Source organism: Mirounga angustirostris, unplaced genomic scaffold (assembly GCF_029215605.1).
Source record: "Mirounga angustirostris isolate CCGP_5_RB_7025 unplaced genomic scaffold, mMirAng1.0.hap1 SCAF_6, whole genome shotgun sequence".
Classification (NCBI taxonomy): domain Eukaryota; kingdom Metazoa; phylum Chordata; class Mammalia; order Carnivora; family Phocidae; genus Mirounga; species Mirounga angustirostris.
In genome coordinates, this window is record NW_026991714.1 from 116,700,073 (window position 1) to 116,725,051 (window position 24,979).

The 24,979-nt window shown below is 45.3% G+C and overlaps 1 pseudogene; it reads right to left on the reverse strand.

Annotated features, from left to right (window-relative positions):
• Positions 1–2,864: 2,864 nt before the first annotated feature.
• LOC123847093 (eukaryotic translation initiation factor 2A-like) lies at positions 2,865–24,661 on the reverse strand (annotated as a pseudogene).
• Between the last annotated feature and the right edge of the window lie 318 nt (positions 24,662–24,979).

Sequence of the window (24,979 nt, forward strand, 5' to 3'; positions counted from 1 at the left end):
TGCCAACAGAACATGAGCTTGCCAGGGATGCAGTGCTACTTTAGCCTTCAACCCATGCCTTCTGAAAGTCAGCCATAATTCTTTGACCAAACTATCTGAACAGGGATCCTAAGGGGCGTCAGAGAAAATGAAGTAGATCAGAGAGTTATGGGGCCTCCATCCACTCAGGAGAAAGCTAAGGGGCCTTGTGGAAGACAGTGATGGATTCAAGCCATATGAAAAAGCATATATCAAATATCTCGACCTCATCCCTATCTTTGGAGGATATATGTAATTTACAGAGTGTTTAAATTAGACAAATGGCCCAATCGATTTAGAATAAGGGACAGGAAACACATGTTTCTTTTGCATTAAACTGGACTTCACCAGAGTAGAAATGCTTATGATCTCTTGAGTTATGGAGCTTGGGCTCTCCATCAAAGTGCCCCTAATTACTGGAATTGCGCTTTTCCACAAAAGTGATCCATTATGGAGCATGCTGTCTCCATAAAGACCAAGAATACGCTGAACAGTTCAAGCTAAGTGGTAATTTATATCATTGTTTATAGGAAGAAGGAGCAAGAGTGAGCAAGAGAGTGAGGGCGAGAGCCAGAGAATGAGAGAGAAAGAGAAGGAAAGGAAGGACATTTTGGTGAAGATGGAAAAGGACTGGAAAGGGTTTGAAACAACCTATGGAAAACATCAGCCTTCTGTTCTGAGGATCTGAGCTGTGAGGTGAGGAAAGAGAGGGACTGCCGAGAGTTGAGGAAGTTCAGTTTTCATTAAACTTTTTACTTACGCTTGGGTAGGTGACCAGAGTGTATGCTCTGGAAGCCAAAGGTGTAGACCTCTGCTTGAGGCCTTTTCCTGGGAGGCAGAGCAATTCACTGAGAAGCAATTTGCCAGTGGCTCGTTCACTGGGAATCAAGTAACTGAATTCCAAATCACAGATTGACCTCCTCCCTGATTGAGGATTAGGCTCCTAGGCTGAATTCCCTCTGCGTTTGCATAAACCATCTTCTATGTAAAGGGGTGGGCCTTCCCTTAAATGCAGTTTACTGCCATATCCCTTTTGTGGATCTGTGTCCTGACCCTGTATTTGGCATTGCCTTGGCCTAGGCTTCATATGACGGGCATTGTGAATTGGCTTTTGGCAAGTTGATTTTCCGTGAATTGATCTATCGCCCTTCTAGAGGCTAGAATCTCTCTATATCTGGGCCCTCAGTCTCTGCTATATTCCTACATATTTTTCTCCACCATTCACCTGAGCCCAGCTGAGAGTCAGTGGGGAGGTGTAGGAATCACATCCAAAATGGTGTCAGCCACCCCAATCCCCCTCCCACGTACATCAGTTACCTTTGCATCTGGAACACAGCCCCCAGATTATAAATGCAAATGCCAAGGCATGGCATTTGCCCTATTTCCTACACAGAGTCCACATTTCTTTGCATGCTCTGGGGGCCCCGCATAGCCTGGCATGAGTCTCCTTTTTCACCTTATTATTGTGGCTTCCTCAGACTTTGCTGTTCCCGGAGCAAACTGTGCTCCTTGAAGTCAATGCCTGCATCTGGAATGCTCCTGCCTTTCTTCACTGTTTGCCAGGGCCTCTTTGTCTGCCTAGAACAGTTTAAATGCCATCTTTCTGTGTGTCCTTTTCAAACCCCTCCAGGCAAATACATGTTTCTTGTTCTAGTCTCTGTCTTTCCATAGCTCCTCAGAGGTTCTTCTATTACAGGGCCCAGCACCACCTTGCAGTGAACCTCCCAATGGACTGTGAGGTCCATGAAGAAAGAGGCTGAATCTTATTTCCCTTGCTGTGTCCGTGACCCAGCATGGGGCGTGGGCTCTACTCATGTAGTACATTGGTGATCAATGGACAGAACACCAAGCAGTGATGAGCTGGAGAGAAGAGGACCCCAGACCAACAAAGAAAGATGTGCTGGCATACTGAATGTCAGTGTGCTGAGTGACAAGGAGGATGCCAGGGGGTCTCGAGGAAGGGTGGGAAGGAGGTGGAGGGGCTCCATGAGGGGTGCATCCTTTCCAAACTGGTATATCCAGAGTAGGGAACGAATCTTTAGAGCCCAGAGCCCTCAGTCTGTATCAATCACTTATACTGCAGAAGCTGCTAATAAGGTAGTAAACCCCTTACTGAACACAAGCAGGGATCCCCCAATTTATTTGTAGCTGGCAAATATTGTGTGATTATTAGCACATGCACTATACTGGCATTGTCCAAACACACTCTCTGCAAATGATACAAATGCTCTCTATTCCTTCTTTCCAATATGGTAGCCACTCGCCACACTGACCTCTTGAAATATAACTAATGCAACTGAAAAACAAAACTTTTCATTAAAATTTTTTTTAATTAAACTCAGCTACTGTGTCGGATAGTGCCCCGAGACACAACCCACATGGCTCCGCCAAAAGTATACTGGCTGTCTGCTGCTATTCCACCTTTATTACGTAAAGATAATAGTATACTTACTCCTTACTTTTTTTTTTTTTTGCAGTAATCAAATCAGTATTAATGTGTGCTAGTTATTTATGGCTGTAAAACAAATCTCCCCAAATTTAAAGGCTTAGAAATATCAACAATAGTTCACGATCTGTTTGGTTGCTGTTGGCCAGAAGCTTGAGCAAGACTTGGGTGGGCAGTTCTTCCTGGTATGTCTCGGGAAGTTGCAATCATTACCCTGCAAACCATCGGAAGGCTTGACCAAGGGATCTTCTTCCATGGCGGCTCATTCTCATGGCCCACAAGTGGTTCAGGGGCTCTCTGTGGGCTGCTTGAGTGTCCAGCAGAGCAGCTGCTTCTCCCAGGGCGGCAACCCAAAAGAACGGGGTGGGGGAGAAGTTGCAATACCTTTTGTAATATGGCCTCAGAAGCCCCACACTGTCTCACAGCCTGAGGACTGGAGGGCGGAGGCATCCTCGGGGGCAGCTGCCGCGATCTGTAAAGTACTGGGAAGGGTGCGAGGCGCATAGTAAATGTGGATATTAGCAGTTCTTATTGATGCTTCCCAAGTGCAGCAAAACCTCGTGGCTCTCAGCTTACATTCCCAAGGGCAGGCAACGGCTTCTCTAGGACAGACCAGGGGAGCTGGGGCCACAGACACCCCCTCCGAAGTACTCACAGCTTGGCATTGATTCCTTTTGTCCTCTTCCTTCCCCTGCAGCCCCAGCAGACCTTCCTGGGAACTCTCGCAGTGGGCCACGTCAGTTCTTCTCAACTTTAGGACGTGACCTGACTTTGGGAATGTGGCAGGTGAAAGGGACTTAGAAGCAGAAGCTTACGCTTAAGATTAGGAAAAAAATAAAAAATAAAAAATAAAAATAAAATTGAAGCCTCAGTTTATTTGTCCAAAAATGGGAATGCTATTTTGTCTTGTATGAGGCTTATGCAGATGAATGCAGTCAGCCGGTGTCCCAGGCACTGTGCTAGTGACGACCGTGGGAAGCCTCCGTCTGGCGGAAGCTGCCCCGGGGTGGGGGGAGTGACGTCTGTGGACAATGGGCGCGTGCCAAGTGCAGACCGTGCTGAAGCACGTGAGCCCGGGCCTGGCCGGGTCTGAACACCCAGCGAAGGTCTGGCAGAGGGCGGCTCGCGAGAAAATCTGAACGTCGGCCGCGTGGGCGGCAGCCCGGTGGGCGGGGCGGGAGTGACACCGCAATGACACACGGGCGAGAGGTTTGTAAGCTGCTCTTCTTGCTCTGGTCATAGCCTTACTGTTTTGCTGCACCCCCCCACCCCAGGCTCCCTTTTTACTTCGGCCCCCCCTTCTTAATAGTAGCAATCGGGGTTCTGGGGGCGGTGGGATGGACTGAGGTTTTTGGTTTCCCTCGCTCCTCACAAAACCTGGAGATTTCCTCCTTCCCTGTAGGTCTGTGGCTTAACACCATCATGTTCGGCCCCTGGACGGGGGGCATGTCCCCTTTGCAGACCAGGGCAAGACTGTCTTGCCATCTGTCCCTATAGTCCAGATGTCTTAGGAGACAATGACATAGCATCTTGGCAAAGCTATTGGCCATCTCTCTATTTCAAAAAATCACCTTGACCTTTCCTTCACAACTCCTCTCCCTCAGCAGACAGCTGGGAGCCGAGAGAAACCTGTGTTGCCTCCTTTGCGGGGCCATCGCTCTCCTCTGAGACAGGCCTGTCTGGCCGCGGCGGCTCTGTGTGCACATTAATAACAGAGCCAGGCGCTGGCCTCCCTGGAGCCCCTCCGGGGAGCCTCTTAGGGTCTCCACATGGGTCCTCTCCTTCCCCCTCCACTGTGTTCCAGGATCCATGAACAAAGCTTCTCCTCTGCCTGAGAGAATCTCCAGGCCTCCCCCAGTTCTAGCACAGTGCGGAATGGTGATTTGGGATATGTTGCAGGGCTGAGCATCCTTTGTCCCCCACGGCCCTCCTCCCCCAAAGCCTGAAACATGAGGCGGCCCCTCAGCTGCTCGGTCTGGCCATCTATTGGTGGGAAGCTTCTCTTGGCTGTGGGAGGCGGCAAGGGTCTCCACCACAGGGACTTGTTTTGTTTATCTAGCTGGACTCCATCTCTTAGTATGTAGCTCACGGAGGAAGAGGATTTTGCAGCTGAAGTGAGTCTGTCCCTCCTGTGGAGACAGTGAGCGGAGAAAGAACAGATATTCACTGAGGCTCAAACCCCCCTTGGTGTTGTCTGCAAGGCTGTGGAGCAGGTGGGGCTGTAGGGTCATGGTCAGGGACCACAGGATCATAGCACAAAGGCCCCAAGGTCACGGCAGCCAGCCCTCTCTGAGGGACCGTGGCCTTTGTTGGTCTGATTATGGAACCTGAGCTCTGATTTCCGTCCATCCTCTTTTTTTTTTTCCAAAGACCATGTTAGCATTTTATTTTTCTATTCCTGGCACTCAAATTCATAAGGGGATGAATGATAATAGAACATAATCAAAACAACATGCAAACACAATTCCAGAACATTCAACCATCTATTGTAGCTGTTCTTTGTAAAGTACATTAAGTTATACAGAAACATCTTTATATAAATTATGCTTAATTTTTTAAAATTATGTCTGTAGACACTGTGAAACTTTGTTAAAATTCAGACTAAAACATTAGTGCAAGCAGTGGTGTACAAAAGTGTGAACAAGGCTAGTGATGAAAAACTTATCACCGACTTGCCACTTCAACATACTCTGCATTCAGTCAAATAGTGAAGGCCTCACCATGGAAAACATGTTGATCACTTTTAAAGTCACGCTGACTTCGTTCACCCTGAGGGTTCTCATCTCAGTGTGGCAACCAATTCTGCGTTCAGGGAAGGAGCAGCATCGGGGAAGAGAGAAACCCATGTCAAGCTGGCCAAGGAGCAGCATCGGGGAAGAGAGAAACCCATGTCAAGCTGGCCAAGGAGCAGCATCGGGGAAGAGAGAAACCCATGTCAAGCTGGCCATTCTGATGTGAATCTTGACACTTGATAATGAAAACAATTCCAGAGACAACTTGTATATCAAAAACTGTAGGACTATCACACCACCTTGACCCCAAAATATTTAAAACTGAAATGGAATTGAATCCTCCTTCCCCCACTTAAAATGCATGCTGAAGAAGAATTTACATACTCCAGTGAGGCTTTTCCAAAAATAATTCTGCATGAAATCACTCAAAAGTCTTTCTGTTTCCTGCCCTAAAATCTATTTGGGCTGGGGACGCTCCTGCAACAAAGTTTACTTTGGATAAATTTGTTTACTCTACTTTGATTATTTTGGATTCTATTTAAAAGTGTGGTCAAAGCCCTGAAGAACCAATCAGTGGTATTAAATGCATTAGTTACTTAATGTTCTAAATTATGAGGACAAAAATTAGTTGGTTCCAAACTGTATCTGCAATAGACTCCCTAGATTCCCTTCACATATTTTATCCAGGTGTGGTGTGGAGGTGCACGCCGGGGATGGTTGCAGGGTTCTGGAGTGTAAACATGGTTCTAACAAAATCTCAATCACTTTACGCAGAGGCACAGAACCATATTCCAAGAGCTGGTTCTTTTTCTTTCTTTTTTCCCCTCTTTTGTGGTTGTTAAAAAGCACTAATTTGCATTTCAAAAGAAGGACAGTGATGGAAATGATCAGAAGCATCAACATGTAGCTTTGAGAATTTAGACCTTAGTTGAAGATACACTGTTTTCTGAACTCTTATATTTATAGCAAAAATAAAAAAGATTTATAGAAAACCTTTAATTCACTATTAATTTTGCATTAAGGAATTTATATTTATTAATCTCTATTTTTTCGTGCTTTCTTGGAGATTTTTTGAAGCTTCACCAACTTTTACACAGGTTTAAAATGATCCAACAATGTACTCTAAGTAAAATGAACACAGGATACTTTGAGAGAGTTCCCTTTATATTAGCTATTCTCAGTGTACTCTGGTCAACATTTATTTAGCAATAAAGCCTTACAAACCTTGATCACATGACTAATAAGACTGAAAGGCCACACTGAGTCACAATCATACAGTTTCAAAACTTGTAAACCTTTCTCTTGAACCTCTCAAATCATGTCAACTAGAATTACACTGCTTTTAATGATGGAGCTTGTGAAAATACTGGGTTTTGAAGGTGGCTGATCAAATCACTTTGCAGAAGGCAAGAAACACTATTATCACAGCTATTACCTTATTTTAATGATTTGCAAGTAGTTTATGTGATGGAAAGCACTATGAAGTAGTGTGAACTAGTTGAAAGCTAAGGAAAAGAAACAACATTGTAAACCACAGTAAATGTGTATATAAACAAAGGCACACAAAATTAAAATTTACATCTATCCAGGCAATATCTGAATTCATACATCTTCGGTACTCAGAGATACTGGGTCAACCAAGCCAGTGGTGAAGAATATTTTTTCATATCCTTTAGGAAACGTCTTGTCCCGATTTTAAAATGCTATGATCTCCATTCTAAAAATTCATGGAGATAGAGACAAATAGGAATCAATTTAAAAAGTTACCTGAAAGTAGAATTAACAGCAGTCTCTGTAAACAGGTGCGGGGTTAAGAATTTCATTCAAAATATAAAAGTGGCCTGAGACCTTATCTTTTAGAGTTTTAGATTTCAAAACTTTTGAGCAGTGTGTGATTCATATGGAATCCAGTCTTAACTTGCATACAACTGTGTTAACAGCTACATTTTCACACCTTACAGTGGAAGGTACAGAATTAACCTATGTCCCCATTGCTACTATTTACCCCCAGAATACTCCACAGGGCACACACTTGCAGGGACACATACAGAATCCATGTTTCCCCCACGTGCTTCTACTGTTGCTTGCCATTCTCTAAAGTTGCTTCTCTTGAAGGGGAGCGGTGACTCAGTGTATGTGCTCTGAGGAGCTGGAAGATCGAGACGGTTAAGGAAGCCCAACGGCTAGGGGCCCCTGCAGGCCCATGTCCCTGGAGCTGGGGGGCAACCCGATTTTCATCCATCCTCTTCATCTGACTTTCCTCTCAAAACCACTGTCAATAATTTAGAATTTTCAATATTAGGGGCGCCTGGATGGCTAAGTTGTTACTCTGCCTTCGGCTCAGGTCATGATCCCAGGGTCCTGGGATCGAGCCCCACATCAGGCTCCCTGCTCAGCCAGGAGCCTGCTTCTCCCTCTCCCACTCCCCCTACTTGTGTTCCCTCTCTAGCTGTCTCTCTCCCTGTGTCAAATAAATAAATAAAATCTTAAAAAAAAAATTTTCAATATTGACACTCACCCATTTCGCTGAGATATTTTTTATATATACGTAAGATATACTGCAATTGCAAAGGGACACTGTTTCATGCTTTATCATCAGTATGTTTGGCAACTCCTGCCATCAAATAAGGGTGCATTTAGTAATAATCTCATTTGCTAAATGAGACGAAAAATGGAAGTTGGACTTGCCCAGGCTGGTCAGTGATGGAACTGGAAATTCATTTGACTACACCTAGAAGGTTCTACTTGCTTCACTGTAAAAGAATCATTTGGCAACAGGGGGGTTGGCACCTGGGCCGGGCAGCACTCAGAGAGCCTGAGTGCTGGCGGGGGAGGGCATCATGCTCCTCTGTTCCTCATGCCTAGAGGATCCCCCAAGTCTGAGCTGACACTGTCTCATCATGATGGGGCTCCCTTGGGGCTTCTACTTGCCTTATCTTGTTCTTGTGCTAACGGACCGCTTCCTGGTTGTGCTGATGGGCACTTCCTAGGCAGCCTTCCCCGACCCCTGGTGGCCCCTGGCCAGAAGGCCATGTCCTGTCAGGCTGGTGGACCTAAGGGAGAATGAGGGAGGTGCCAGAGGCCATTGCTCTTGCAAAGCACAGCCCCTGGAGAGGACTTCCATGTGAACTCCGTGGGCTCTGCCCCTGCACACGCGTGGGAGGACACGAGTCCGCCTGGAAACGAGATGTGCCACGTTTGCACAAGCAACTCGAAGTGGCTGCATTTGGTGCCTACTGCTCACCTCTGTGGCATCACCTTGGGTCAGACCTTCTTCTTCTCCTCTCCCACTCAGGCTTCAGGTATCAACGAAAGGGTGCACACAATGGTCAGTCATTCTTTTTGCATCTGGAATACTGTGATGTATACAGTTTTAAACTGGCTACACAGCAGTTAAAACAAAACAGTCAACACTTATATTTATGGTTTTGCTGCCTTTGGAAGAGGATGGATTTATTGAGCTTGTTCTTTTTTTTTTTTTTTTTTAATTCACATAAAAGGAAAACTGGATATTCCAATAGAGGAAGGTTTTGTTTGTTTTTTTGTTATCCTTCTTCCTAATGATCCAAGTCTGGCCAGTTTCCTCTTTCCCCTGAGGACCTGGTCTCCTGGAGATGCAGGCTTAGGTCTTTGTCCATTCCCGCACATCTCCTTTCTTCTCCTCTCAGAGGAGGGGGCTGGATCCTCTCCTGGAACTCAGTGCTCAGCACAGGTACTTCCTCCAGAAGGGGCCGGCAGGGGGTGGGGTGTGTTAGGGGCTTGGCCCGGGGATTGCTGTCACAGACTTGTGCCAGGGGAGGAGATCAGGCATGAAGAAATTCCTGGGGAAGTCTCAGGACCTGCCTCCTCCCCTCCGATCATCCTGCGGTGGGTGCACAGAGAGACCTCCATGGCATAGTCTTACCAAGGAGAGAGAGAGAGATAACTTCTGCCTCCACACTTCTATTTTCTCTCCTCACTTGTCTAAGCACAACAGCTGTAGAGTTTGGCTCATTTAGAGAAAGAACTTTTAAAGGAGAGCTGGGCAAGGAGGGAGTGAGCTCCTTCTGAGGTTGTGAGGTCACCGAATGCCACCCAGGCATCACGATGTGGGGGAGAGGTCTGAGAACTCCACTCAGAGAAGACTGTCTGAGGCATCAGGTAGGCAAGACCTCCAGCTCAGAGTGGACTCATTATTTTATTATCTTCTTATTATATTTCATTCTCAGTTCATTAACTTCTGTATTATTGTCATAAACTCCTTCCTCAGCTTTTTACTTTGAAGATCTACTGAAATTGAATGTTTCAATATTTTCAGATTTTTTTTAAGGGAAATGCATTTAAGGCTATAAATGTTCATCAGAGTGCTTCTTTGGTTATACCTTATAGGTTTTGTTACATAACCTCAATTCCATTCACTTCTTATAAGCAGACCTCATTTTTTACAAATTGAAGGTTTGTGGCAACCCTGCCCTAAAGCAAATTTATCGGCACCATTTTTCCCACAGCATTTGCTCACTTCCTGTCTCTGTGTCACGTATTTGTAACACTCATAATATTTCAAGCTTTTTCATAATTATTATTATATTTCCAATTAATTATTATATTTGTCATGGTGACCCGTGATCAGTGATCTTTGATGTTACCATTGTAATTGTTTTGGGGCACCATGAGCCACATTGACATAAGACGGTGGACACAGTTGATAAATGTTGTTTGTGTTGACTGCCGCACCAATTGGCTCTTCCCCCATCTCTCTCTCTCTCCTGAGGCCTCCCTCTTTCCTGAGACACAACAATACTGCAGTTAGACCAATCAATAACTTTACAATGGTCCTACGCATTCATGTGAAAGGAAGACTCAATTGACGTGGCAGGCTTTATTGTCTTATTTTAAGAAATTGCCACAGCCGCCCCAGCCTTCAGCAACCACCATCCTGATCAGTCAGCAGCCATCAACATCAAGGCTACGCCCTCCACCAGCAAAAAGATTATGATTCACTGAAAGCTCAGGTGATAGCTAGCATTTCTTAACAATAAAGTATTTTTTAATTAAGGTATGTACATTGTTTCTTAGACATAATGCTATTGCACACTTAGTAGAGTACAGTGCGGTATAAACATAACTTTTATATGCACTGGGCAAGCAAAAAATTCATTTGACTGGCTTTGTTGTGGCGGTCTGGAACCAAACCTGCAGTATCTCCAAGGTATGCCTGTATATCAAGGGAGAAGCAGTTAAGGTGTTAAGAGTGTGGGCTCTGAGGGGGCCTGGGTGGCTCAGTTGGTTAAGCGACTGCCTTCGGCTCAGGTCATGATCCTGAAGTCCCGGGATCGAGTCCCGCATCGGGCTCCCTGCTCAGCGGGGAGTCTGCTTCTCCCTCTGACCCTCTTCCCTCTTGTGCTGTCTCTCACTCTCTCTCTCAAATAAATAAAATCTTTAAAAAAAAAAAAAAAGTGTGGGCTTTGAGTTCAAATTCCATCTCTCAAAGTTACTGGAAGAGTAGCCATGAGAATACAACTTTCTCTTTTTGGGTCTAAAGTTTCTCTTTTCAAAAATTCGTAACTCACAGAACTATAAAAAAATTAAATGATTTAATATTATGAAGTGTTTAGATAGTAACTGGCACAGAGTAAATCCTCCATCAGCTACTATTGTTGTTTTACTCTGTGCTCAAATTTTGTAACAGTTCTTAAATTTTAGCTGGTTCTTTCTTTCTTCTCAGAATGGTTTGGTTTGAAAGTTCTACTTTTTTTTTTTTTAAGAGAGAGAGAGTGTGAGAGTGGTGAGGGGGTGCAGAGGGCGAGGCAGAGAATCCCAAGCAGACTCCATGCTGAGCACCAGCCCAGCGCAGGGCTCATTCCTATGACCCTGAGATCATGACCTGAGTCAAAATTGAGAGTCCGGATGCTTAACTGACTGAGCCACACGGGGGCCCCTGAAAGTTCTACTTTTTATTCAGGCTACCCATTTTTAAAGATTTATTTATTTGAGAAAGAGAGAGCGAGGGCATGAATGAGGCGGGGGTGTGGGGGTTGGGGGGGAGGGGCAGAGGGAGAGGGCGAGAGAGAAACTCAAGCAGATTCCTCGCTGAGCACAGAGCCACACCTGGAGCTCGATCTCATGACCCTGAGATCATGACCTGAGCTGAAACCAAGAGTCAGACCCTTAATCGACTGAGCCACCCAGGTGCCCTAGGCTGCCCATTTTTAATTAATATATATCTTTTTATATGAAGTATCCTGCAAAATTTCCTGTTAAAGAATAATTAATCTCAAAGCATTGAGATGTATGGTTTCAAGATGCTTTGAATACTCCTGAAAACAACAAAACCTAAAATGGAAAAGAGAGGAAATGGGCAATTTAAATGAAACAACAGATTGCCACAACCTCAAACCGGAAGTGATGGGGCCCACCGGCCAGAGACCCTGCCTCTGGGCCATCACGAGATGACACTGTGCGTGCTGAGAAGCTGCACACGCTTCCCGGGACCACAGGCCATACACGAAGCCTCCCCGTTGTTGTTACCCCCAGAAGCTGCCTTCAGTGAACCCTAGACTAGCCATGATCCAACCCGTGGATGGTTTAACTATGCAACAACTTGGCCATAGCTGACCCGACTCATTGGCACAGACACTTTGAAATTTGCAGAATCCTGTGAGAGGTCGAGGTTACCTTGTGTTCATTGCTGCCGGTGCATTTGCTAGTAAAATCCTAGTGCTCCATTTCACTGACTTCTTTTATGTGATGAAAGAAAATCCAACACATGGGCTTTCTTCTTGACAGCTCACCACAGCAGCACTCTCCCTGGTGGAGATGTGTTTGTAAGGGATCCATTTAATGCATTCTCTGTCTTTGCAGGCAGACGTTTCTTGGTGCCTCTTTGCTAAGTGGAGTTTCTTCCCTCAGACCGTGGCTTGCTGTTCCAGAGTGGAGAAGATGTTATTATTTTCTGTGAAAGTGAATTGATGCCCCTCTGGGAGTCTGGATATTATCAAGATGAAAAAGGTTTTGTGTTTCTTTCAGGAGCAGTAAATCAGATCCTTTGTGAGATGTGCGTTCAATCTCTTTCTCTTTCTTTCTTTGAGAAGTGGCCAAGCCCGAGGGATGCTTTTGTCTTCGCTACTTGGATGAGGGTGGGGAAGGATGTCTGAGTCACCAAGGCCCCTCCTCCGCGCGCACAGTTCTGCGGGCTCCCGTGTGGCTTCCAAAGGGCCACACATCCAGTGCTGCCCCTCATTCACCTCCAGAATCCCTCACATCCATTCACATGTCTCTGGAACACATTGGCTTCCTGTTGCCTCATCTCCATGTTCCAATGCATCGGGGTTCCTCTGCTCCACTTCACTAGGAAAACGTGAGGGGGCCATGCTGAGCGGGGCCATGCTGAGCGGGGCCATCTGCTGAGCGGGGCCATGCTGAGCGGGGCCATCTGCTGAGCGGGGCCATGCTGATGCTTTGCCTTCTTGTGTGTTCTCCCATCTCAGGCAACGTGCCTGGACCCACCCTGGCACTTTTCTTTAGGAGGGCCTTTCAGGGCTTTGGGGAAGCCCAGCAGCAGGCATGAAATTGGCCTTAGCTGCAGAAATGAAATGAACAGTGATTAACATATGATATTTTTCATCCAGAAGTCAATGGTGCAAGTATCAGTGAATGTCTTGGAGTTTGGGTGGCTGGTAACTTCAGTGGGAGCCAACATCACCACCCATTGCTGAAAAGGCCATCTTGGCCTCCGTTAATGGTGGGACAGAACGTGGATCAGAGGAGCCAGTTCCACTGGCCTCTGGGTAGGCTACAGAACTTCCCATTTTAACTGTCATTGCATCATAGAAAGAACCTTGAAAGTGGATATAGGAGATAGTGATTAACATCTTGAGGAATCTAGAAACCATGCTGTATGGAGGCGAGTGGAAGAACTGTCTAATCCCAAAGAGCTGCTTATGGAAAAAAAAAAAAAAAAAAGAAGACTCGGATGGAAAAAGATTGCTGTCTCCGGATGTTTAAAGAAGTACAGTGTAGTAGAGAAAACAAACCGATTCTGTGTAATCACCATAGGGTAGAACTTTGATCTGGATGTGGAAGTTGCAGGGGACAGATTGCATTTCATTCTATGTTAACCACCTCGGGGCAGCCGCAGGGGCAAGCGGTCACCATGTCACCTGGAATGCCCAAGCCAAGGCTGGTACCTCTTCTCTAAGGCCTGGGTGGGTGAGCCCTGGGTCTCTTGCCTCTGAGCCTGAGTGCTTCTATGGCTGCTGAAGCAATGGCAATAGCGTCTTTCCTGGGGCTCACAAGGCATGGAGGAGAGCAGCAGGACCTCGCTGTGCTCGAGGAGGGCGCCGGGCCTGACCGAGGGCTGCAGGGGATGTTTTCTCAGCTTTAAGTCTTGAGCCTGAAGTTTCACCTGCCACCCCTCCCGCACTCCTAACATCTGAAAGGAAGGCTCCAACCCCAAGTCAGACAGTCCCATCTGTGCCTTAAAGACAAGGCCGAGGGTGACCCACGTTGGCCAGAGGATGAAAGGCAGGGGCTGGAGCTCTGGGTCGGGGTTGGGCTGTAGACATGCTGCGTGGGGCTTTCTCTTTCCTGGTGTTCTTCCCTGTTTGTGAAATCCATTCCCATGAATGTTTCAGGTGCCGTCTTCTCAGAAGGTTAAAAGCTAAGACGGCTCCATGGGAAGCAAGCTCCAATGTTTAGCTGAGTCTGGGGGAGTCATTTGCCCTGCCCCCTGTCCAGTGGGCTTGAGTTGGCACTTGCCCACCTTCATTGATGGGTAGCTCATCTGTCAACTGGCAGACTAGTTTGATGGCACCAAGCAGGGCTTTGGAGGCTGACACTCACACCACATCATCTTAAGTACTCACAGCCTTTCCATGCAGACGTGCAGGAATAAGAATCCTTCCCCATGCCTTAACCTGCAGATTCTACCTGTTATAGAATAGAGAAAAGCAGAAGGAAAGGAAAACTGGTGTTGAATTTACTAAGAAAATTAAGTTCCAAGGGTCTTTCCAGTTAACCTACAGCTTTGTTTTGCTTACATTTTAAAACTTCTATTTTAATGTAATTTTGTACTTAACAAAGAATGGCACAGAAAGCCTACAAAGAATCCTGTATACCCAAATTTCTCAGATGTTAGTATCTTACGTAACATGAGTACAATGATCAAAATCAGGAGATTAACTTGATGTGACACTAATCTAATCTATAGGCCTTATGCAGATTTCACCAGTTGTCCCACAAATACCCCTTTTCTGGTCCAGGTTCCAAACCACCTTCATACGTCGGATGCAGATGTCATATCTTCTCGGTCTACTTTAATCTGTAACCGTCTTAACTACCCCTTGGCAAATTTAATTCTAGAGAAGGAGAATGTATCCATTAGAGAAATACTGAGTATCTGCTTGCTCTGTGCTGTGCCCATCCCTAGCTCTGTGCTAGGGATCAGGGGACACCACATGAAAAGGAGAGACAACATCCCTGCCATCTGAAGGCTCTCAGGCTAGTGTTGAACACACATGGGAAAGCCAGCAGTTTCCATGCAGGGTGCCAATTATTATAAGGAGTAATGAAGGAAGGAGCATTTGAGTTGGGAGGGCAGTCACCTACACCAAATTGAGAAGATGTGGGAAAGGATTCCTGGAAGGGATGATACTGGAGCCGAGGCCCATGGGATGGGTAGGAGTTACTAGGCTGTGAGAAGGACGTCGTGGTGTGAGATCGTATAAGCAGTGGCACAAGATGGCACAAGACATCTGCTCTGAGCACTGAGCGGAAGTGCAATCTGGGGTCTGCATATGACACGTGAAGTGGGGCTGCAGAGGCAGGGAGTGGCTAAATATGCAAAGGCTTGGGAGTTGTATTAAGGGCTTATTTTTGACCACAGAGCCATGGCAAGGCATTGAAAGATGTTTTGTATTGGAGTGTAGTGACCATATTTGTTTTTAAAAGACTACAAGAGATGATATTGGCCTGAACCAAGATGGAACAGTGGGTGTAAAGACAGGTGAACAAACCCAAGATTTGGAGGAGGCAGGACCAATAGGAGGTAGAGAGTGGCTGGATATAGAGATTGGCTGGATGGAGAAGTTGAGGAGAGGCAGTGGTCAAAGGTGAAGCCTAGGTTTCCGGCTTTGGCAATGAGTGGAAGTTGGTGCCTTCTACCTTCTCTAAGGTAGAAGATACAATGAGAAGAACAGTTTCGAGGGTGTTTTTATGCTGGTGTTTGGGTAACTTGTGTGAAGTTAGAGTGTGAAGCTGAGGCTCTCCTGACCCCCAGTCCAATGTTGACTTCATTGGATGCCTCCTAACTATATTCAATCCAGCAAACAACTGGGTATGAAACATACATACAAGTGCTCCTGAGAAGTGGGTTGTGTGTCCTGGCCTCTGCCCCTGGGGATCCAATGGCTAGGGCTGCCCCAGCATTGAGCAGACAGCGCAGTGAAGGTGGTCCAAAGAGGCCCAAGACTGGGCAAGGATTTCTACTGCGATCCTATTCAGCTGGGAGAGAAGCAGAAGCTGGACACATTCGATCCTGCTGGGATGGGGTTAGGAGGGCTCTGTAGATAAAGGGAGTTGTCCCAACACTGCAGGGTGGTTTGCTGAGAGCAGAGGAGCAGAAGGCCAGGCCAGAACAGGCAGCTGGCTGGGATATCAGGATATTGGGAAAATGACAGGGAGAGGTGAAGGGGGATTCTTTCCTCCAGCCTGTCAGAGAAGGACTCGGAGGGCCAACAGAGCTAGTCAGCATAGAACTCTTTTTACATGGAAACCACCATGAGAGTTTCTGTTCTGCCATTTGCTGCTGAGGCAGGTAGGGCTCTATGAGGTTAATGACCTGCCCAAGGTCACATGGATAGTAAGTGTAGAGCCAGGACTTTGACAAGTCAAACCCTGACTCTATAGTTCTTTCCTCTGCTCTATGCCTCCTGATATCAAGTGGAAACTCAGGTCCAGTCTAAGTAATTGTCAAAACTGTCTAGGTGTGGGCAGGTGGGGGGATGCCTAGACAGAAGGAACAAAGAGAAAGTGTACAGTTGCCATCCCAAAGTAGTCACTGGCACCATGCAAAACCCTGGCCATCATCAGGAACATCCTTCTTGAAGAGGGGCAAGAGTTGGAGAAGGCCTAATTCCAGGGAATGGGGCTGAGGGCACAGGAGGAGGTCACACAGCATTGGGCCCTTGGCAAGGAGAACCCAGCAGAGGCAGTCATAAGTCAGGCTGGCCCAGCCTGGTGTGAGACTCAGTCCTGATGCTCCCTCCTCATCCTTGATTCAGGATCTATTCCTGACTCACTGCAAGGCTAGTCTTAGGTAAAAGCTGATCTAGAGGCAACAATGCACCAGCTCTGGCCCCAGCTCCAGGAGGTTTTGTTGATGTTTATGGAAGCTGTCTTTTCCCTTCTGACCCGTATTCACCCCAGTTTGCAGACCTGCTCCGTCCTGACAGGCGAGGCTGGAAGCACTTAAGAAGAAGAGGTCTCAGCTGGACTCTTCCTCTCTTTCCAGTGCTGGGAGAGAGGGAAGTCTGCTACCCCCAGCAGTCAGTCGGCCTCTTGGAGGCTCAGCTGGAGGGAGAAGTCCAAGGGGGAGGGGAGGATGAGGGGGCACAGTTTGGCTTATCTAAATCTTGTGGGGGGCACTACAAACAAGGGAGAAAACAGGACTGGACTGTGAGGAATGGACAGGGAATGACTTGCCTGTCCCAGTTTCTCATCCACCCGGATTGTAGCTAAAGAGATGGCTGCTATCAACGACGTGGATGGAACTGGAGGGTATTATGTTGAGTGAAATAAGTCAAACAGAGAAAGACATGTATCATATGACCTCACTGATATGAGGAATTCTTAATCGCAGGAAACAAACTGAGGGTTGCTGGAGTGGGGGGTGGGGTGGGAGGGATGGGGGTACTGGGTGATAGACACTGGGGAGGGTATGTGCTCTGGTAAGCGCTGTGAATTGTGCAAGACTGTTGAATCTCAGATCTGTACCTCTGAAACAAATAATGCAATATATGTTAAGAAAAAAAAAAAGAAGAAGAAGGTAGCGGGAGGGGAAGAATGAAGCGGGGGAAATCGGAAGGGTAGACGAACCATGAGAGACGATGGACTCTGAAAAACAAACAGGGTTCTAGAGGGGAGGGGGGTGGGAGGATGGGTTAGCCTAGTGGTGGGTATTGAGGAGGGCACGTTCTGCATGAAGCACTGGGTGTTAGGCACAAGCAATGAATCATGGAACACTTCATCTAAAACTAATGATGTAATGTATGGGGATTAACATAAGAATAAAAAAAAATTAAGTACACTGGTGTGCCCAGAGATCTGGCTAAAAAAAAAAAAAGAGATGGCTGCCATCAGGTGGCATTAACTGACATCCAAGGTCACCTCCTCCCTTCTCCATGCCTGGGTAAAGCCACTGTCCACAGACTGGCACCAAATATGTGCTCATCTGAGTGCAGACCTGAGAGGCAGGGATGTTGGTTAGCCTGGAAAGGGACATTCTCCTGGCTGGGTGCAGGGTTTCTCCAGCTATCAGGAAATCCTGAGACTCTAGCTCCAAGGAGATTTTAGGCCATGTAGAAAGAGCACAGACAAGCAGATACAACTTGAAATGTATTTATGGACCAACTTAGTCCACCGCAAATGGCTGGGCAGCACCTCTCAAAAATGAGTCAGGGGTCTCCCATGCGGAATCTGGGGGTGGAAGTGAGTGATGTGAATATTTTTTTGTGCTAAAATTTGCTTTATGTCTTGAGAAAAGAGCCTCAAGTTTCTTCGATCCCCTTCTATCATGCATCCTCGGCAGCTCTGGGAGATATTTTCTCTATTAAGCAAATGAACAGCTGCTGGTTTTGGCTACAGTTTGCTTTGCTCAGTTCTTGGGTGGAAAGAAGACGCTCAGCTATCCTTAAGAGCTATCAGTGGAAATCAAAATAAAAAACACAAAACAGATGGGCCTAGAGAATGGAAACCCTGAAGGGCGCTGTGGGTTCCCACCCACAGTAGAAAGCTGCAAATACCCAACAGTTATAGGGTTCTCCTCCTGCCCAGGCCTGGCCTCATGTGCTCAACTCCATACTGCAGGGATGCGTGGTGTTCCTCAGAACTCCTCCCATCCGACCTTTCAGGACAGAGGATGTAGGGACAGTGGCAGATTTCTGTGAGGGGACAGTGAGCAAGGCACTGGGAAATTTCCTGGATCAAAATATATCACCCATCACATCACCAATTTTACCATAAGTGTCAATTTCCTTCAGGTGTCAATTTCTCCACCTCTGGGTTCTGATATGAACCAACCCAAATAGCAGTTAACATCTGTATTATTATTTTCTATGAGTCAGGCTTTAGTGTCCAAATTTGTAAGGTCACATTTAATCCTTGCCTTGTTCTTGTGCTGTGCTCATTTTACTGATTAGAAAGTTGAAGCTCAGAGAAGCCAAATAATTTACTCAAAGTCAGAGTTAGTATTGACATTTCTGGTTAGTCCGACCACCAAAAATACCCAAATACATACCAGGATGGATTGCCTACCTGGGGAGACTGATTCCATTCATTCAACACATGTAAGTAGAAGCGTAACAGTGCAAACACACACACACATACACACACCCCCACACAGAGCAAATTTTACTCAGCAGAAATATATGTCCATCTACTCCACAGTCAAGGAAATGAACACAAAGTTGGCTACACAGCCAAGGCCACACAACCAAGGATCCACAAACATTGGGGGAAAATCTGCATCATTGGAAGGACATAAAATTACATCAAAATTACATTGAAATTACAAATTACATGAAGAAGATGGAAGTAAAATTTAGAGCATCAGGAAATTCTTTAGGATCAGTATAATTAATGTTAACATATGAAATAATGTTGCAGAAATGGATGAGAGTATTTTAAATATAGATTAAAACAAAAATCTTAAGAAATCTGGAGAAAAAAGTAAGAACAATGAAATTAAAAATGGGTGTTAAAGAGCAGAATCAACAAAACTAAAATCTGATTTTGTAAGCTGGAGCAGAGCAACAAAGCATTCTTCCAAAATGTAGCCCCAGAAAGACAAAGAAACAGAACATATTAATGGAGCATTAAGACACAATAGGTTTACCAAAGAGTTCCAAATCCTATCTAACTGAGGTTGCAAAAGGAAAGAAAAACGAAACAAAGGCTTGAAGGGAGGAGATAAATAACAGAAGACAACATTTTTGGAAAGGAAGACATGAGTCCTCAAATTGAAATACCCCCTGAGTGTTGCATGGGACAAATTTAACAGATATGACATATACATGCACTGTGGTGACATTTCAGAAAACCAGCGCTGACAAAAGTGTCTTAAAGGCCAACAAAACTAAATAAAAGAGAAGATAGTGTCTATATAAAGAAATGAACACCAGACTGGAATCCGATTTCTCAAAAGCAGGAGAGGATTTCTGAAAGCAATAGACCAATATTTTCAAAGTTGTTGGTGTGTGATTTTGAATTAGAATTCTATTCCAAGAAAAAAATTAAACACAAAGGTGAAAAGAGTTTTTTTCTAAAGCTCTTTAAGGACTCAGAAAGTTTATCAAACCCGAAGCTCTATCAAATTTCTGGAGAATCTATTCCAGCAAAATAAATGAAAATATTGATAATTAAATGGAAGAAGACTTGGGATATGGAGAGTAGCGCCTAGCCAAAGAAATGCAGGAGTATTAAATATTAATACTACATTTGTCTTGATTTTTGAAGTAACTAATGATAATAAAAATGCAAATCCATTACCCATACATGATCTCAGAATAGTTCAGATCATGGAAGAAAAGAAAAGCTTTATATGTTAGAACTTTTAGCAGCAACAGCATTTTCCCCAGCTTTTTGAACAAGGGCACTCACATTTTCATTTTGCACTTGGTGTCACCTCTGTCAGCCACACAGGGAGACTGGAGATTTCTTTTGCTGAGGAAACTGGGAAAAGGAGCCTATATATTTGGAGACATCAGACACATAAGAAAATTCATGACAAAAGGAGAATCAAGGGAGGTGCTAACAACTGATTTAGAGCTATCCCCAGACTCCCACTGCCAAGGTGGGAGACTGTAGGATCTTTCCCTGGAATAACTGAACCACTCAGCAAAGAAGACCTACACATCCTGACACGTGAGGGTCACTGATGTCATTGTCGATGGGCCATCCCCCCAACCTGAGGTGAAACTCTCCAATGTAATAAGCTCTTCCATGCCTGTTGTCGTCACCTCCAAAGGAGACCCGGTTTTCGGGGCTTAATGCCCTCGCTCCCATTTCCCGTCCTGCCTCTTGATTTGGGAATTGTGTCCATTTGCATTTAGTATAATAATTAATATATGTTGTGTCTCAGGTTCTGTTTTCTTCACAACAAACTTTACAATGTATGGCTACTTTGCTGTCGTTGGCTTAGGAACATTTTTCCATGCCTGTCTCCCTACCAGGCTGCAAGCTCCCCGAGGACAGACGGGAGCCACCCCCGACTGTTCACTGCTAGGTCTGCAGAGTCTCATACTGTGTTCTCTCCAGGTTGTAAATTGACGTGGGTGAACAATGCGAAGAGACTTTGTAAACTGTATGTTGATGTGAACAAAAGGATAGCTTCTAATTACAGAATGGGTAGAAAGCAGATTCCAAGGAGGCCTGTGATTCCAGGGTGCTGATTCCAAGAAGGATGAGTGACAGATATGCTACCTGGGTCCCCATAACCTCACCAGTGTCCCGGGAAACCTGAGGAGTCAGGCAGGACGGGTGATGGCATGGTTTCTCACCCGGCGTGGAGCAGAAGCAAAGGCGGAAACAGCCTCGTCTTTTCTCCCCTCCCCCACCCAAGCACAAGGGGAACCCACGATGTTTGGCTTGATTTTGAGGTTCTTACTCTCCCTACATTCCTGGACCTTTCTTTTACCTCTGAGTCAGACCTGAGAACAAATGTCTTGGGACACTCTTCATCGGGTTCTCCCAGAGAAAGGACCTGGTTGCAGGAACCAGACTTCAAATGGTTTTCCAGGAGCTGAGGGAAGTGAAAGCTTTTCCCGCATTTTCTCTGGCCAAGGAATTAGGGAAAGGATGTGGGTCACAGAACTACAGCAGTGTAAGGAAGAATTCCGACTTCCCTAAGACTCACAGGAGGCCTGTTTATCTTCACGCAGAAGACACCCCTTGCTTTCCACGTGGAGCGTGGTTCACCTCATCAGAAACTCTGGGCAGAGAAACCACCGCCATTGCTGGCTCAGTGGGTTATTCTGAGAAAAGATATACAGGAAGAAAACGAAACCCTTTATTTCTAGTATCCCTTCTTGAGAAATGGCAAGAAATGTTGCCTTTAGAGCCTTTATTTCCTCCATGAGTTTCACTTTTTCCATTGGGAAGAGATTCCCATCGCTCCAAGCAGCTATTGTTCTAAGGAACCATTCACCTCCCAACGACCTCAGTGTGAAAGGGTACTGTGGCACCCACATACCTAGTTGCCTTGTCTCTGGTCACCGTGGACGCAGCGTTGAAGAGCACGGCAGCAGGAACACGCTCCCCACGTTACAGCATGCCTTCCGTGTTTGAGATGGCATCCTGCTGCCCACAGGGGGAAGTAGCAGAGTTCTCCAGAAGGAAGGAGAGCATGGATCGTGGTTGCACCTAGGATCAGCTACGTAAAGTTTAAAAGAGAAATTCTGTGTCCTGCAACGACGCAAACAACTCAAGTTTGTATTCAAGATAAAAACTTGAGAACAGAGAAAAATCACAGGAGACCTACCACTTTCTGGGTGGATGGTGCCCTCCTCACAAACTTCAGCCATCCTCCGGCCCTGCTGGAGGCTTCACGGAGACCTGCTTCTGCCAGGCAGCTGGATCTAGACAGGGATCCAGGGCCAGCTAGCGGAAATGTGACTTCCCAGTCTTCCTATGCAAGTGGTATCACAGGCAGGGAGCCGAATGGGGCTACAGCCCTCTGGTTTCTCAAAGCAGTTTCTCTGGATCCTGTTCTTGCTACAGAGCTTCTCTTCTCTGTGCTCTACTGCTTTAATTAGAGGACTTTTTTTTTAAATTCAGTTACCTGTTAGAAACTTTCACATATATTATCAATGTCCTTCACGACAGACTCCACATGAGATTTTTAAATTTATCTTGACTATGTTTAGACAAAGCTTAGCTTGTGGGAGGCAAGAAATACACATACAGAAATAAATGAGAGGCTCAGCACACCAGAATTCCGTGTCCAGCTTCATCTCTGACCATTCCAGACTACCAAAGAGACTGCTTAAATTCCTTTTTGTGATGAGAAATGACACGCAGGCACATGTTCAGACTCTTTTGGGGATCCTCATTGGATAGAGTCTTGGTTTAAAAATACAATAATGGGGACTTTAAACGCTCCAGGAGGAAGTGGACTATAAAGCAATTCAGTTTTTCAGAAAATTACTGTATTGAGTTTCTCCTGAACAAATTAGTAAGTGAATACAAGTTCAAGAGAAAGAAATTAACAGTCATTCTAAAGTTATGGAAATCAACTTTTTTTTTTTAAGAGAGAGAGAGAGTGCAAGGATGTGTGTGAGAGGGGGAGGGGCACAGGGAGAGGGAGAAAGAGAATCCTATGTAGGCTCAGCAGCAGAGCCCAACTCAGGGCTCTGTCTCAGGACCCTGAGATCATGACCACAGCTGAAATCAAGAGTCAGATGCTTAACTGACTGAGCCACCCAGGCACTCCCAGAAATGAACTTTTGTATACCTTGCTTGTTTTGCACTGACTTCTTTTATCCAGCCTAATGGGTTGCATTTTTTTTTAATTTAAAATGTCTTTATTCATTTATGTGGTAAATTACACTGAATAACAATGATGTTTGACTTGCAGTCCCTTGAGCTTAGCTATGAAATTTGCATCTCTTTTCTACATGTATTGAAATGTAGGAAAAACCAATTTAATGGACATTATTAACTAATTTCACATATATTCCAATGGAATATATGGTTGAGTTATAGATGAGCAGTAAACAATGTGGGTACGTGTTGGGCAGGTGAAATTCAGGTGTTCTGCGGAGTTTTAGATAGAAGATGTATTTCCACTGATTTATGCTAACAACTTGCTCTCTGTCAATCTTTAAAGTAACCAATTTCAGATCTTCCTGCTCCTGGAGAAGAATGATATCTCTTAAAATTTCTCCGACCTAGAGTTTTTCTGTGTTTCTGTTGCTGATTGTTCTTTCAAGGTTCAACTGCTTTCAGGTCTTTGAGTCTTGAGTTTTTCATCTGTCTCAGGGTCTCCAGATGTGAACAGAGACAGTATTTCGGGGTGTGCTCCGTGGGGCAGAGTAGGTGCCAAATCTTGGTTCTTGTTATTTCTTGCTTCCTGCTTTGGAGCTTTCTTAGTCTCATATTGCCTTTGATTTTTTATTTATTTATTTATTTATTTATTTATTTATTTATTTATTTATTTATTTATTTAAAAGATTTTATTTATTTATTTGAGAGAGAGAATGAGAGAGAGAAAGCACATGAGAGGGGGGAGGGTCAGAGGGAGAAGCAGACTCCCCGCCGAGCAGGGACCCCGATGCGGGACTCGATCCCGGACTCCAGGATCATGACCTGAGCCGAAGGCAGTCGCTTAACCAACTGAGCCACCCAGGCGCCCTTGCCTTTGATTTTTAAGAGCTGCTTTTGATAATGGCTTATCATTTCCTGGTTGTGATTTCTAATTCAGCAGTGGTGTCTTCTCTGAGAGCTTGGAATTGGTGATTGGTTTATTTCTTAAGCTGAGAGTCTACCAACCACTGCAAATTTAGATTCTTCGTTGGGTACTTCGCTTTTAATTGCTTAGTAAGATATGTTTTTGCTGGAAATGGCTTATCCAAAAAAATGGCTGCCAGGATAGGGCTGGAATAATGCCAAAGTTTGTACCCATTATTAATGCCAAAGCTTGTACCCAACCTGGGAGCATGCATGGCAGTTAAAATGTGCTCCCCATCTGGGCACCAAGCAAAATATGTAGGATCAGAGGCTGCTGGTTTAGAAATAGGTTTGTATTTTTTAACATTCCATGATTGCATTTGTTCGCCAGGTTTTGAAACCCAGCTAGCCTTAATATATGGCCATGAGGACTAAATAAGTTAGACATTAGAACACCAGCTCCACGGTCATATACAGGATCACATTTCAAGTTGAAAATCATTCCTTTGGCAGGCATAGAACCATAAACAGTGTAAAACTCAGTAGAACTAGAATTCTAAATGTCACCATAAATGGGGCTATGTTTTGGTAATTGAATAAATTCTAGCACTTTCTTCATTTGCTGCAAGGTAATGCAACAGTTGTTCTCCATTGTAGGAAGTCCCTTGCTTGTCGAATCCATTCTAACTATTGCAACACAGCAGTGCTTTTCATTCCTTCGTGTCCTAACTTTATCAACCCCAGAGGAATGGACCCTGGGGCCTTGGAACATTACCACCACTGGATCTGTACCCTCATCTGCCAGGAAGGGCATGGACGCCTCCATCTTCTCCTGGAAAAGTTATATTCATTTTTCGATGCCCCTCGTGCCATAAATTACTCTACTGCTGCTGAATCTGGTATCTGAATAACATGGAAGAGATCAGTATGTGGGTCCCTTAAGTGCTGCGAACACACCGTGACCTTTCCCACTTTCCACTGTTCCCTAGGCTGAAATGCTCATCCTGGCTCTTTATGTAACTACTGCCTTGTTAACCTTCAAGTTTTTTTTTTTTTTAAAGATTTTATTTATTTATTCATGAGAGACAGAGAGAGAGAGAGAGAGGCAGAGGGAGAAGCAGGCTCCCAAGGAGCAGGGAGCCCG